At 42.0% G+C, this 13,763-nt stretch overlaps 1 protein-coding gene across 2 annotated transcripts in view; it reads right to left on the bottom strand.

Moving 5' to 3' along the window:
* The window catches only part of CLVS1 (clavesin 1), a 437,253-nt gene that overhangs the window by 422,970 nt on the left and 520 nt on the right, over positions 1-13,763 (bottom strand). The window lies entirely within an intron of this gene.

The raw sequence follows: 13,763 nt of genomic DNA, 5'->3' as shown, positions 1-13,763 counted from the left end.
AATAAAAATGTTTTCAGACTTCTGGCTTCAGACCTGTCAGATACTTTCTTACAGAGGCAATAAGAAAAGAACACACTTTGGAAAAATAGTTCCATTTGTAGCAAAACACGCAGTTGCATGCCTTTCTCTGGTAAAGACACATTGGCCTCATAAATGGACTTTCCTCCAGGGTAGGCCTGTCTCTTTTTACTGCTGCCTCCACTGCATAGAACTGGGCTCACAGAATCTGCCCAAAACGTACTTAGTTACAGGTCAAGAGCGGGATGTTGGTTCTGTGGACAGGAGCAGGAAGGTTTGAAAGACGCTTAATGAAGGTGGGCAAGAGAGAAGAGGGTGCACCTACAAAAGCTGTCTACATAGATCAAAGAGGAAGGGCCCCAACCAGAGAACACTGTTTGAGACTCATAGGTGCTCCTTCAAGTCTCTATTTCTTTTTTAAGTTAGAGACACAGGGTCTCACTCTGTCACCCAAGATGGAGTGCAGTAGTGGTGCAATCATGGCTCACTGTAGCCTTGATCTCCTGGGCTCAAGCAACCCTCCCACCTCAGCCTCCTGAGTAACTGGGACTACAGATGTACACCACTGTGCCTGGATAATTTTTTAATTTTGTGTAGAGATGGGGTCTCCCAATATTCCCCAGGCTAATTTTGAATTCCTGGGCTCAAGTGATCCTACTGCCTTGGCCTCCCAGAGTACTGGGTTTTCCAGGCATGAGCCACCACACCCTGCCAGGCCTCTGAATTGAGGAGCATTTCCTCATGTCAGCAAGCAGAGGGGTGGAAGATGGGAAAACAGGAAATTCTTGAAAACTTGAGGCAATGTGCTGCTTTATTGAAAAATGTCATCAAAATGCTAGTTGCCCTTAGGAACAGTATTGACAATAAAACAAAAAGGATAACTTTCATAAAATCACAATATAATCCTCCTCGGAATCATGACTGTAGCCCAGCAAGCAAGCCTCAATGGTGGGCCAAAGTACTAGAAGGCCCAGAGGACAACACTAAAATAAGAGGAGTGCATGTGATATAAGAGACGCACACAAAACACAGAAAATATCCCACAGGAAGCTTGCAGAGATAGGAAAGTAAGCAATAGGCAGAAGGCAGAACCCTGAGGACAGGGCCTCAGGGGCAGGCAGAATACGAGGCAGCCAAGGAAAGAGAAAAGGAGCCATTAAAGAAAAACCTGGAGAGGCCAGGCACGGTGGCTCATGCCTGGAATCCCAGCACTTTGGGAGGCCGAGGCGGGTGGATCACGGGAAGTCAGGAGTTCGAAACCAACCTGGCCAACATGGCAAAACTCTGTCTCTACTAAAAATACAAAAATTAGCCAGGCATGGTGGTGCACGCCTGTAGCTACTTGAGAGGCTGAGGCATGAGAATCACTTGAGGAGAATCACCCGGGAGGCAGAGGCTGTAGTGAGCCAAGATCGCGCCACTGCACTCCAGCCTGGGAGACAGAGTAAGATTCTGTCTCAAAAATAAATAAATAAATAAAATAAAATAAATTAAAAATAAAAATAAAGAAAAAAAGGAAAGCCTCAAGAATGTGGTGAGGAAGTCAGAGGACTTGCAAGAGCAACACTGGCAGAAGCAACAGATAAGGATGGGGCAGATGTTGACAGTGGTAATGAGGGTATAGTGTTGGGAGCAGAACTGAGAACAAGAAGTGAACTAGGTGAGAGGAAGCAGAAACACAAGGCAAGGTGCATGAGATGCAGAGGAAGACACAAGCCCAGCCACAGGGTCAAGATGTCTCAAGCACTGATGTGTCCTATCTGCTATAAGATGCACCAAAGAAAGTGTGACTGCTGATAAATACTCAAGTATGCATATAATTTACATTCAAAAGGAAGAAAGGGAAAACAGAGGAAGGAAGGAGAGAAAGAAGGAAGGAAGGAAGGAAGGAAGGAAGGAATAGAGAGAGAAAGAAGGAAAGGAAAAAGTAGAAGGATTTAGTGTCACTCTTACTCACAGTCTGATGTGATTTCTCAAAATGTTGGAAAGCGAGGAAGTCAGAGCTGGTGCACTGGGAATGGCCTATGACCTACACTGTAAAAAGAATTCTGGCTGGGCGCGGTGGCTCATGCCTGTAATCCCAGCACTTTGGGAGGCCGAGGCAGGTGGATCACTTAAGGTCAGGAGTTCGAGAGCAGGCTGACCAACATGGTGAAAGCCAGTCTCTACTAAAAAAAATACAAAATTAGCCAAGCATGATGGGGCACACCTATAATTCCAACTACTTGGGAGGCTGAGGCAGGAGAATCACTTGAACTCGGAAGGCGGAAGTTGCAGTGAGCCGAGATCATGCCACTGCACTCCAGCCTGGACAACAAGAATGAAACTCCTTCTAAAAAAAAAGAATTCTTCAGTCTGCACTGTGGAAGAGGTACAAATGGAAACACAAAACAGAGTCTCAGGCTGGAGTAGAAATCTAGAAAAGGAACATTAGTGGGAGACCCTTCCTAGGCAGAGGGGGCATCGGTAGGAACAGAAGGAACAATTCGAGAGACCCCAGGAGGTGTGGGTGTGGGGAGCAGATGAAGGAAGGGGCACAGGACAAGAGGATGCAAACCCTGGGAGAGCCAGAAAGTGTGGCAAGGAGGCCACCTTATCTCCCCTGGCTGGAGGCCTGGCTTGGAGGAGGGACATGGGTGCAGGCAAATTGTAGAAGACTGGGAAATTACCAGAAAGCACACTGATGACCTCAGCGTCCCCAGTGACTCATGAGATGAGGGTATCTGCTGAGAGTGAAGGGAGCAGGAATTGATAATGGGTCTTGAGAGGAGTCAGGGGAGGCTATAAATATCTCCTAATTCATCAGCCCTAAGGGGTAGGTATGTGACTCTGTCTGAACATCCTGTAAGCTTGAGGGCCACCAGTTAGAGGTTCCCACGCACCCAGCACAGTGCCGGCTGCTGTGTGTGTCTCTCCTTCTTGAGGAGATATGATTAGTGGGCCTAACTCACACAGCTCTCCCACCCTGGAGTCTTAGCCATAGTGAAACTGTATTAAGGCCTTGAAGAAGCTATTGATTCTGAAGTGGTAGCTTTTTGATATGTGTGTGTGTGTGTGTATATATATATATTCTTTTAATTGGAGACAGAGTCTCGCTCTGTCATCCAAGCTGGAGTGCAGTGGTGCAATCAGGGCTCACTGCAGCCTCAATCTGCTGGGCTCAAGTAATCCTCCCGCATCAGCCTCCCTAGGAGCTAGCCACCACACCTGCTAATTTTTTTTTTTGATTTTTTGTAGAGACAAGGTCTCTCTCTCTCTCTCTCTCTCTCTCTCTCTCTCTCAATATCAAGTTTCATTTTAGATTTAGGGGGTACATGTGCAGGTTTGTTCCCTGGATATATGTGTGATGCTGAGGTTTGGGGTATGGTTGATCCCATCACCCAGGTAGTGAACATAGTACCCAATAGTTAGTTTTATAGCCCTTGACCCCCTCTTTCCTTCCCCCTTCTAGTAGTCTCCAGTGTCTATTGCTGCTATCTTTATGTCTATAAGTACCCAAAGTTTAGCTTCCACTTATAAGGGAGAACATGTAGTATTTGGTTTTCTGTTCCAGTATTAATTCACTTAGGATATGGTCTCTCTATGTTGTCCAGGCTGGCCTCGAACTCCCAGCCTCAGGCAATCCTCCCACCTTGGCCTCCCAAAGCACTGGGATTAAAGGCATGAGCCTCTGTGCCAGGACCTGAAGTGGTAGCTTTTTAAAAAATAGTTTGAACTATTTTGGATTTTTTGCTTGTGCTCTCATAGCTATGGCTTGTACTTATAATGATATATTATTAATATATCATTATAATAATGATCATTATAATAATATATCAACTAATAATATATATCATTATAAGTATATATACTCACATATATAATTATATAATACAATTATATATGTACACACATATTATATATACACACATATATATAATTTAGCAACCATTTATTTAATATATATTTGTCGAGCACACTCCATGTGCCAAGAACTGCGTCAGAGACTGAAGAGACAAAAGTAGATGAAGTGTCTGCCATTATGGAATTAACAGTCTGATAATTAATACAAAAAGATATTTAAACTAATGTAAAATTACAATACAATTAGTGCTATAAAAATCAATGAGAAATTGCAGTCAATACAGGTCAGGGTATAGGAGAAATTATTTCGTCCCCCCTTATGTCACAGATCAACGTGTTAATGTCCTTCTCGTGACCCATTCCTTTCAAGGTTGAACATCATTGCCCACCCCCCCCCCGTTTATGGCTTCTGACTCAGGACTGTGCACACAGCACGTGCTCAGTGTGTGTTTGATGACTAGACTGGAGTCATGGAATGCTCATCAGCCGTGTTAGTTATGACAGCCATGTGTGGCACCAGCCTGGCTTTTGCAGAAAAACTACAGATGGACATGTATGGAAATAATGGAACACTCCCAACTTTCTGGCTAATTTGGCAGGAACAACACACAAATACCACTGCATGGACACTTTCCCCTGAAATGTTGTGTGTCATTGACATTTTTCATTTTTAAAAAGCACGAATTGCGATGTTCTTCACATTACTGTACATTGAGAATGTGTACACTTGCTTCCCCTTGTTTTTCAGGGCAACCTCCGTTGACCCACAGGGGCATTCTGGAGAATGATGCTCATGCCCCAGGGACTGTGGAGTAGAAATGTCTTGGGAGGAGGTGGGATAGAGAAGAACACAGGTAGAGGAGAAAACGGAAAAGCCATTTTATAGCCATCAATCTAGGAACACTAGCACTTTTTCTTTTTTTCTTGAGACAGGGTCTTGCCCTGTCGCTCAGGCTGGAGTGCAGTGGTAAATCACAGCTCACTGCAGCCTCAACCTCCCCAGGCTCAAGCAATCCTCCCACCTCAGCCCTCCAAGTAGTTGGGACTACAGGCACACACCATCACACCTGGCTAATTTTAAAATTATTTTTGTAGACACAGGGTTTCACCATGTTGCCCAGGCTGGTCTCAAACTGCTGGGCTCAAGCAATCCACCTGCCTTGGCCTCCCAAAGTGTTGGGATTACAGGGGTGAGCCATCATGCCTGGCCACTAACACTTTTTTAAATATATAATGAACACATGAACATATTCTCTTGGTAAACTCTGAAAACAATAAAGATGATACAACACAAAGTTACCCTCCACTTTTACCCCCTTACGTCCTTCCCAATTGCACTGTGTAAATACACCCCTGATCTTCATACATATGTTTAGAAATATGTCCACATAAAAAAAGACTGTTTTTATCATAAATGTGATCATGCTGTATGTTATGTTCTAGGTCTCATTTTTTACTTAACAATGTATTTTGAGGATTATTCCAAGTCACAACATGCTATGTGTATTGATCCACTGCCCAGTATTTCATAATCTATTAATCATTTTTATATTGATGAATGTTTAAGTCATCTCCAATTTTACCAACAAAAAAGCTTTCCACTACACAACCCACAAATTTTTCACCAAAAGTTACCAATCTAACTAGACTGCCTTATTTGCAATTTGTTCCACACCAAAGAATTTACTCTATATACTATACCCTTACTTAGCTTTCTGAGAAAGCTTGCCTATTGCTTCTTGCACCTGCAAAATAACATATACTCTGGTTAAAATAAGACAAAAAACAAATTTTCTTAACTCATTTTGTTCAAGAGATTAAAAAAATAGGAGCAACATAATAGGATCAGTGATTCAGTGATGTCTCGTACTATATAGAACTGAAAATGCATCTGCTCCTTGGTTTCAACCCCTACTGCTCCTGACTCAATTCAGTCTCCCTTCACCTTTTATATGGGTTACAGCAAAAACCTTTATTTGTGCCCCTCTCAAATACATCCAGAGCAGTACAGTCGGCCCTCTGTATCCATAGGTACCACTTACATGGATTCAAACAAGCAAGCACCAAAAAATTCAGGGGAAAAGAAAAGATGATTGTATCTGTACTGAACATACACAGACTTTTTTTTTGTCATTGTTCCCTAGAAAATACAATATAACAACTATTTACATTATCTAATACATTGTGTTAGGTATTATAAGGAATCTGGAAGTAATTTAAAGTATACGGGAGGACGTGCATAGGTTAAATGCAAATACCACATCGTTTACATAAGGGACTTGAGCATCTATGGATTTTAGTAACCTTGAGGGTGTCCTGGAACCAATTGCCCACACATACTGAGGGACAACTGCATTTCTAAACTACAAATCTGATCAGCCTGGTGGCTGGAACATATTAGTCCTTTAAAAAATGTTAGTTTTGGCTGGGCGCAGTGGCTCATGCCTGTAATCCCAGCAATTTGGGAGGCCAAGGCGTGTGGATCACCTGAGGTCAGGAGTTCGAGACCAGCCTGGCTAACTTGGTGAAACCCTGTCTCTACTAAAAATACAAAAAATTAGCCAGGCATGGAGGCGGGCACCTGTAGTCCCAGCTACTCGGGAGGCTGAGGCAAGAGAATGGTGTGAACCCAGGAGGCAGAGCTTGCAGTGAGCCAAGATCGTGCCACTGTACTCCAGCCTGGGTGACAGAGCAAGACTCCGTCTCAAAAAAAAAAAATTAGCTGGAGGTGGTGGCAGGCACCTGTAATCCCAGCTACTCAGGAGGCTGAGGCAGAAGAATCGTGTGAACCCAGGAGACAGAGGTTGCAGTGAGCCGAGATTGTGCCCCTGCACTCCAGCCTGGGCAACAAGACTGAATCTCTGTCTCAAAAAAAAAAATGGGCAAAGAACTTGAATAAACATTTCTCCAAGGAAGATACTCAGATAGCTGAGAAGCACATGGAAAGATGCTCAACAGCACTAGTCATTAGGAAAACGTAAATCAAAACCTCAATGAAATGCTACATCACACCACTAGGGCAACTAGAATCAAAATGTGTAGGCAAAGTTGTGAAGAAATTGGAATCCTCATACTTCATTGTTGAAGTGTAAAATGGCGCAGCGTCTGTGAAAAACAGTTTGTTGCTCAAAAAGTTAAATGTAGAATTACTATATGATCCAGCAATTCCACTCCTAGGTATATACCCAAAGAAATTGAAAGCAGGCACTCAAAAAGATATTTGTACACCATTATTCATAGCAGCATTGGTCCCAGTAATCAAAAGGCAGAAACAACCCAAATGTCTGCCGAGAGGTGGATGGGTAAACAAAATGTGGTATGTCCAAAAAATAGAATATCATGCACCTTAAAAAGGAATGAAATTCTCACACATGCTACAACATGGTGAAGCCTGAAGACATTATGTTAAGTTAAACTAGCCAGACACAAAAGGACAAATATTGTATAATTCCTCTTATATGAGATACCTAGAATAGGCAAATTCATAGAGACAGAAAGTAGAAGAGAGGATACCAGAGGCTGGGGAATGGAGAAATGAGGTTATTGGTTAATGGGTACAGAGTTCCTACTAGGGACGATGAAAAAGTTCTGAAAACATAGGGGGGATGATTGTGCAGCATTGTAAATATACCTAATGCCACTGAGTTATAGGCTTCAAATGGTTAAAATGGTAATTTTATGTTATGTATCTTATACAATTAAAAAGCTCAAAAAATAAAGCTTGGGAATGTTTTTAAATTACTGGTTATGAATGTTGGAATGAATGCCGCCTTTCTCCTTCAAACCCTTCAATGGCTCCATTTTCTCAGATCAAATTCCTCACCCCCACTAGGCTTTACCTGTACTGGGTCCTGCCGTGTTCTCCTGTGTCCATCCTTCTTGAACCCTGTGCCCCAGCCAGGCCAAACAGCTTGCAATATTCCTGTCCTGTGTCACTTCTAGATGTCTCTGTGCTTGACGTGCACAAGTCCCTGTCTCTGTAATGCTATTCTCAACACCACCCTCTAGCTGGAAAATACCTTCCCGTGCACCTCAGCTTAGCCTCCTCCAGAGAACTTTTACCAACAGCCATTTCACCCCTCACCCCCCACCAGGAAAATGACTGTTCACTCTGTCTCTCTCTCTCTCTCTCGCTTCCTCACTTTCTCCTGTGTAGATCATTATCGTGGCTAATATAGCATTCAATGCACTCGTTTATTTATAGGTCTGTCTTCCTGTTCTGCACCAGAGGAGCAAGAGCAAAGCCTTTGTCTTACTTACGTAGCATGGTTTTAAGATCTCTGGCTCTAGTTGTGTGACCTTGAGCAAGATATTTAACCTTTTTTAGGCCTAAGTTTTATCTTTCAAACAATGGGAATAATAATAGTTTCGATGTCATAGTTACGAGGAATAAATGACATAATGCATATAAAGTGCTTTAGCAGAGAGTCTGATACACAATAAACAACAAAATATTTAAAGAAAGGAAATGCATAGCAATCACATAATAACATAGTATTGGGTAATTTCATAGTAACTAACAATTGTTCAGTAGTTAGAGGGTTGAACATTTAAAGTCAGGAGTTTGTAAGAAGAATGAATAACCTAATCGCAGACATTTATTTAGAAAGACATGTGGAGAAGCTGAATGACTGGAAGAAAGAACAACATAAGGGCACTTCTTTTGGCCCGTGGACCATAATGCAGTCAAAATGCTTCTAGCGACTTCACAAGTTTCATGTTTCTGCCATAAACTCTACTCCATCCAGAACCAGCCAGATCCTGCCATAGACTTCCTTATCGCTCAATACCATAGTCCTCTCAGAAAATAAAAACAAAAGCAAGCCCTCAATGAAAACAGGTAAGAAAGGCTTATTGCAATAGGCTTCAAGACCAAACCAGTGGAGGATCTTCCTGTTTTAAGGAATGTAGGGTGGTCTTCCTACTGACTTTAGAGAAACTCTGGAGTAAGTTTTCTATACTGATGTAGTTACACCAACATTTTGGCAAACTGCCTTTGCTCCTAGAGATTAAATCAGTAAGTAACCCTGTCTCTACGCCTGGCTTTGGGTGTAAATTCTTATTTTATGTGAGTAGACACTGGTTATTTCAAGGTGTGCAGCTGGCTTGTGCAGTAGATACACACTCATTATTTCTTAGAAGGCAAAACTCACTGCAGTGAACATTTCCAGTAACCTCCTGGTAACTGTACAGGATTTTCATGCAGTCACATTAAGCTGACTCCACGGAGTGGCATCCCAGGGGTGGAGTTTTGACCCAGGTCTAAGCCATCAGCAAGTCTCATTTCCCTGTCCACTGATGTTCATAGTTCATACGTGACCTAGTCAGAAGCAATGAGGCATAATGACATTTTTCACTGCATCTTTTGAAAAAGAAACTATGACCTAAAACATAAGATAATGAATGGGTTCACAGAGACCCTTCTAGTTTCCATAAAACTCAGGGATGAAATAAACATAACAGAAGGCAAAACAAGGAAATAAGGATAAAAATGCCCAGGTGCTACAGATATGCTGGAGCCCTGAATGGAGCTATGCCTCAAGCTCGCCCTCCTCTTTTCAGCTTCTGTGAGTCAATAAATTCCTTTTTTGACTAAGCCAGTTTGGGTTGGGTTTTTCTGTAACTGCAACTAGATAATCCCCCTGGCATTTCTGAAAGCCACCCTTCCCAAAGAGGAGCTCCATATTCTGATTCCATAAAAAAGATAACCAGTTTCTCTAGAGAACTCCCATGTGAGCGAATCAGGGCATATTCAAGAGGCTCAGTGTCTGGGTAAGGAAATCCCTCCTTTGGGGATGGCTGTGGTTCTTATTTCTGTGTGGGCCAGGAAACTCCTATAAATTTTACCTGTTGTCACATTTTCTTTTCAAACATTTGTGCTACTTCATGGGGAGGAGCCGGAAACAGAGGTGGAGAAGGGAAAACATGAGGCAAAATATGAATGATTGTGCAGGAAGCAATACAGCTGATGGCCTGGTAGCAAAGGACTGGCATATGGGTACGTGCGGTAAGAATTCATGGCAGAGAAACTAATCAGGCAATGTTATCTGATCTGGAACAGCAAGAAAAAGAAAGAGCCTCTTTCCTTTACCTCTGGTTTGATATGGCTGAAACCTCTTACCAAGGTGTCCTGGCATTGGAAGAATCCAATAAGAAACTGTGACTTCAGCTTGTGTAAAAATCGGGAACTGGGCTCTAAATTGTTTGCCAGTGATCAACTGTCACTTTGTGATCATTGTGAAGCTGGAGTTCTGTTTTATAAAATCCAGGACAGGTTCTGGATTGAAAACAAAAGCCAAACATGTTGATGCTTGAATATAAAGAGGCAGGGAGTGACACAGGTCCCTCTGAGTAACAGAGTCTGGTCATCAAGTCTGCAGCTGAGAGGCTATAAAAACACAACCTGAGTCTGTGAAGTTATTTCTCCCATGAAAAGAAAACTCCTAAAGCAATACTCTGAAGAGTCCATGTCTGAAGCTGCTCCCATGAAAGGCAGCAGAGTTTGTAGGAATGGGGCTCAGATTTTGTTATCAGGCCTGGTTTCAAACCCTGCTTCCATCTCTAGCTGGCTCCGTGGCCTCGGGCATGTTTGTTAACCTCTCTGGATCAGTTTTCTCATCTGTAAACCTCAATTTATTTCTTGAGAGAAGTAAGTTAGTTGAATTATATTGTCTGGTAGAGTCCATGCCCCGATAATAACTCAAATAAATGGAAACTACATGATACCACTTAACCTGGAAAGACTAGTACTGAATACAAGGGGTGGGAAGGGGCGCTGTGGGCACTTAGATATTGAGACCTGTTCTCAGTTCACAGGTTGAGGGGTTAAAGTGCAGTTCATGTTAATGTGATTTTCTGCAGAACATTAAGAGAAAAATACCAATTTAAAGCCAAATTTCTGCATTTTTTTCAGGTTCCTCTAAGCTCAACAAAATCCCTAAACTGCTGAATGATCAGCTCTATAACTTCAGACTGGCTAGATATGAGCCAAAATCCAAAGATTTTCACTGGACCATCATTTCCTCAAGAGCAAAGGTTGGGTTTTATTCCTCTTTGCAGGCTGATTACATAGAACAGTACCTGATTGAGTGCTCAAGAAATGTTTATTCTATTCTATAGAAAAATGAATTCATCCTCAGGCCCACCTAAAGTCCTGCTGGAAAGTGCTCAAAGTAGGAAGGAAGGAGGAAGAAGGAATGTCTTTCTTGTTGTTATTAGTTAAGGTAAGGACTAAGCTGCTAAGGACAAAAAAGACACTCCAAAATTCAGTGATTTTTTTAAAAGATAGAGGTTTAATCCTCTATCATGCTACAGCCCAAAGGTGAGTGATCCTACTGCCAAGGTCATTCCAGAATCGCCAGGGCACTGTCCTCACCAGCATGATCAAAGCTGTATCATCCACTTGAGGGCATGAAAGAGAGGTTGGAGAAGCACACACACTATTTCAAGGACTGAAGGCAGAAGTAGCATACTTCACATCTGCCCTTCTACTCACATTCTGTGAGTAAGAACTTGGTCACATGGCCATACCGCTTGGCAAGGGAGGCTGCAGAATAAATATACGTTCACTATTTTTTTTTTTTTTTTTTGAGACAGAGTTCCACTCTGTTGCCCTGGCTGGAGTGCCGTGGCGTGGTCTCAGCTCACTGCAACCTCCGCCTCCCAGGTTCCAGTGATTCTCCTGCCTCAGCCTCCCAAGTAGCTGGGATCAGAGGCACCCACCACCACACCCAGCTAATTTTTTCTATTTTTAGTAGACATGAGGTTTCACCACATTGGCCAGGCTGGTCTCAAACTCCTTAACCTCGGGTGATCCACTTGCCTTGGCCCCCCAAAGTGCTGGGATACATTCACTATTAAGGGAATTAAGGACAAGCCTCGTGCTATTTTCAAGATATATATATATGTGATATAGGTCTTGCATCCAGAATGTATAAAGAATTCTCAACACTCAGGAATAAAAAAACCAAACGTTCAAAAATAGTGGACAGATTTGAACTTACACCAAGAAAGACAGACAGATAACAAATAAGCATTTGCAAAGATACTCAGCATCATTAATCATTAGTCATCCTGGAAATGCAAGCTACTACAACACATATACTAGAATGACTGAAATTACAAAGACTCGTCACATCAATTTTTCGTTAAGGTATGGAGGAACTAGAACTCTCATATGTTGCTAATGTATGAATAAAAAAATGGCACAATCAAATAGAAAACAGTGGTCAGTTTCTCAAAAAGTTAAATGTACAGCTGCTGTTTGACCCAGGCTTTCTACCCCTAGATATCTACCCAACAAAAAAGAAAGCACATGTCCACAAAAAGTCTCAGACATGAACGTTCATTGAAGCTCTATTTGTAATATTAAAAGCTCAGAAACAGCCAAATGTCCATTGAAAGATGAGCAGATAAACAAACTGTATAATATCTATGATAAAATATGACTCATTCATTAAAAGGAATGAACTTTTGAAACACACCAAGAACATGGATGAATCTCAGAATAATTACACCAAGTGAAAGAAGCCAGGAAAAAAAAAGAATATACACTATATAATTCCATTTATATCAAATTCTATAAAATGCAACTATTATAACAGAAAACAGATCAAAGAAGGGACAAGGCAAGGAGAGACAGAAGCAAAGGGGATCAGGATGGTGCACGAGAAAACTTTTTGAAATGATAAATATATTCACTATCTTGACAGCAGTGATGATTTCATGGTAGTATGGCATATGTCAAAATTAGAAAACTGTACACTTTCCACATTTGTGGTGTATTGTATGTCAATTCCACCTCAATTTAAAAAGTACATGCCCTCCATTTTTATGGATAATGGGGAGAACAGATTTTGGTGGTCAATCAGAAGTAACTTCCACATATGGTATCTTTTTGATATTTTGCTATTAAGTTTTGTGAAATTCTGGACCAGAAAAAGAGAGGCCATAAAAGAAAGGTTCTTGTCAAGAAATAGCATGATCTGTAGCTGTAGCCCCAGCTTCTTGCTCCTGTGCCTCTGAAACACCAGCCACGTCTCCATCTCCGGTCTTGATCCATGCAGTAAACACATCCTGTCCTGCACAATCCCATCAAACCCCCTCAATAATTTACACTGCCAGCTGCCAATGACTTTGCACACCAGCCTCAGCCCTGCCTGCCAAAATGCACCTGTCATAAGCTCACCAGCAGGATGCCCCACTGCAGTTCAGCCTGCTGAACAAGTTTCTAGCTAGGTCGACACTTTGGTCATATACTGTATGTCTAGCTAGGTCGTACACTTTGACTGACATTCTCAACAGAGAAAAGTTACTGCGTCTGTTTTCCATAGAAACTTTCTTAAAGCGCCTCCCCAGATTTATCATTAGCCTCAATGGGACCTTTTCTCCCAACACTCCTTCAAAAGACGTTTTCGAGTCTAAGCCCTTTTGCAGCTGTCATGCTCCTTCCTTACAGCACAGCCCACGAGGTAGGGTGATGCTTTGGAATCTTTCTAGGTGAAAGGCTGAAATATATAAAGGCATCATAAAAGAACTCTAGAGGGCTTGAGCAGGATTATTCTAAGAATTTTATCCACCCACTTCAAGCAATTTCTTCTGTTGATCTTTAGGATTACGACTGAAACAGCCAAGTCTTTTGCTGATTTATCCCAGAATATCATCCTGGTTGCTGCACAGTTGTGCAGTATCACAAATGCAAAGGTTTTTTTTTTCTTCTGACTGGCTCAGAGTGGGATACCAGAACTAAGTACAAAATAAGCCTATATAAGAATGAGAAGATTTAAGGATTATAATTGATTCTCATAAACTTAGCTCAAGAGAACTGGTGGAAGTGATTTTCATCTTCCTCCAACATGTACTCAGGCATGGCCTAAGAAACAGAGAGTACAAACCCATCCTTC

Source organism: Pongo abelii, chromosome 7 (assembly GCF_028885655.2).
Source record: "Pongo abelii isolate AG06213 chromosome 7, NHGRI_mPonAbe1-v2.0_pri, whole genome shotgun sequence".
Lineage (NCBI taxonomy): Eukaryota > Metazoa > Chordata > Mammalia > Primates > Hominidae > Pongo > Pongo abelii.
Note: the sequence above shows the minus strand (reverse complement) of the source record. Positions and strands in the feature narration are given on the sequence as shown.